This window comes from Nanorana parkeri, unplaced genomic scaffold (assembly GCF_000935625.1).
Source record: "Nanorana parkeri isolate BGI_ZX_2015 unplaced genomic scaffold, ASM93562v1 scaffold847, whole genome shotgun sequence".
NCBI classification, from domain to species: domain Eukaryota; kingdom Metazoa; phylum Chordata; class Amphibia; order Anura; family Dicroglossidae; genus Nanorana; species Nanorana parkeri.
In genome coordinates, this window is record NW_017307115.1 from 669,569 (window position 1) to 672,022 (window position 2,454).

General features: G+C 50.2%; 1 protein-coding gene across 3 annotated transcripts in view; it reads right to left on the reverse strand.

Annotated features, from left to right (window-relative positions):
* Positions 1–2,454, reverse strand: part of ALAS1 (5'-aminolevulinate synthase 1) — an 18,338-nt gene that overhangs the window by 4,721 nt on the left and 11,163 nt on the right. The window lies entirely within an intron of this gene.

Here is a 2,454-nt window from a genome sequence, read left to right on the forward strand (position 1 = left end):
AGGGCCGGAGTTTGGCTACCCCCTGGGTTAAATGCATCTCAGATCCAGGCCGTCTGTGACAGCTCTCTCTCCTCCTCCGCCCCACCCCACTGATGGTATGTCCTGTACACTGTATAGACTGGGATGACTTGAGGATCCTTAGACCGCTGCAGTGGAGGAGGGGGGAGAGAAGTTCCAGGGACCGGTCTAAGTGCCGGGCAGCTCAGGGGGATCGGGTAAGTACAACTTTTTTTAACCTAAGCACAAATGAGCACTTGACCCTTGCAGTATGGGGAGGTACGGGGCAGTATGGGGGGGTATGGGGAGGTATGGGGCGGTATAAGGCAGTATGGGAAGGTATGGGGCAGTATGGCGAAGTATGGCGCAGTATGGGGAAGTATGGCGCAGTATGGGGCGGTATGGGAAGGTATGGGGCAGTATAGGGAGGTATAAGGCAGTATGGGGAGGTATAAGGCAGTATGGGGAGGTATAAGGCAGTATGGGGAGGTATAAGGCAGCATGGGGAGGCATGAGGCAGTATGTGGAAGTACGGGGCAGTATGTGGAAGTACGGGGCAGTATGGGGGTAGCTCCACTGTAAGGGTTAAGGATTTTTTGCCCCAGAGCTCTTTTTTAACTGCAGCCAAGAAATAAAAATAAGCCCCCCCCTCCCTCCACTGCCAGACAGGGCTGCACTATGCATCAGAGCTGTGCAAATCTTAGGACTGGATGCACAGAAACGCACACCCTTTGGCATCCCTCAAATGCATTTTTCGTGTGTATTGAGGAATTGGCTCGGAGTTCAACTTCAACAAAACGACTGCCCGCGGCGCGCAGAGACGGGGACAATCAGGAGGAGGAAGTGAACGATAAACTTTCCCCGGCATTCATCAAACTGTTTGCCAACCCGAGTGTAGAAAGTTTCCTGCAGGAGGCGGAGCCGCTGAACTTCCTCATTTCATGTTAATTCTTATTGTGTAAAACACAGATTACGAGTTCTGGAGATTGAAAACCATTTGAAATGATTCCGTTACATTGTTACACGCGCGCGGCTTCCTGCTTGCACAAGGCGGGGATTGGTCAACTCTGAGGCTCGCTTTGTAACGTTCGGGTCACCGCAGGGCCCTGAGGGTGTTGGCCAAGCAGCGCCGAGCGGTGCCGGGGGTCGGGTTAGGAGGAGGAGGAGGAGGAAGTTAGATAATAATCTTTCTGGATTCGGAGGACTTTCTGCAAATCCGTCAGAGAAGATGAAGGAAGGTTTAGAAAAGAGAAATGTGCGCGGCTACTGGAGAAGCCGCTACAAGTGGCGCGAGTAATGAAGGCGGATATAAGGACTGATGAAGGCAATGGTGATCGTGAAGGACGAGTGGTGTGTGGACATCAATGGAAGCGCATCTGTCGTCCATGTAAAGTGGTAACTGGAATGGTGGGAGTAGTAGTCTTGGAGGGAATGTGCGTAGGTGACACAGTATGCGAATAAAAATGTGGTGGAAGGAAAGCTCTGATGTGGTGAGAACGCCACAAAGTGATGAAAACGCGCGGCGCGCGCTCAGCTGGCCAGGCTAGGTAGGGAGCGTTCGTGCCAACCGTCACTTCACAGCGGATGACGTTCAGCACAGCACTTATCGACAATAATGCGGGGGGGGAGGTCACAGCAAAGTGTAAAGATGTGGATGATCTGTGATGTATGACCGGGTGAGATATCTCCCAGCTGGCTACGCGTTTCGAGGCGCTGCCTCTTTGTCAAGCCTGGATGGGTAATGCAGAAGTGCCGTGCTGAACGTCATCCACTGTGAAGTGCCGGTTGGCACGAACGCTCCCTACCTAGCCTGGCCAGCTGAGCGCGCGCAGCTCGTTTTCATCACTTTGTGGCGTTCTCACCACATCAGAGCTTTCCTTCCACCACATTTTTATTCGCATACTGTGTCACCTACGGACATTCCCTCCAAGACTACTATTCCCACCATTCCAGTTACCACTTTACATGGACGACAGATGCGCTTCCATTGATGTCCACACACCACTCGTCCTTCACGATCACCATTGCCTTCATCAGTCCTTATATCCGCCTTCATTACTCGCGCCACTTGTAGCGGCTTCTCCAGTAGCCGCTCAACCATCACGTTCTCATACAATTCATCTCCACACAGCTCCCTCCCCTTTTAGTGATTGCAACAAAGATCTGCGCTTATGGAAGGTGGACTATCAGTAGTAAGCCTAAAGCTGCTATGAGAAGTGGAAAAAGTGAGGTGTGGGTGTTGTCACAGCGCTAAAGATCTAAATAAATGAAAAATAAATATAGGATATACAATTATTAAATATATTTAATATTTATATATCTATATTTATTTTTCATTTATTTAGACCTTTAGCGCTGTGACAACACCCACACCTCACCTTTTCCACTTCTCATAGCAGCTTTAGGCTTACTACTGATAGTCCACTTTCCATAAGCGCAGATCTTTGTTGCAATCAC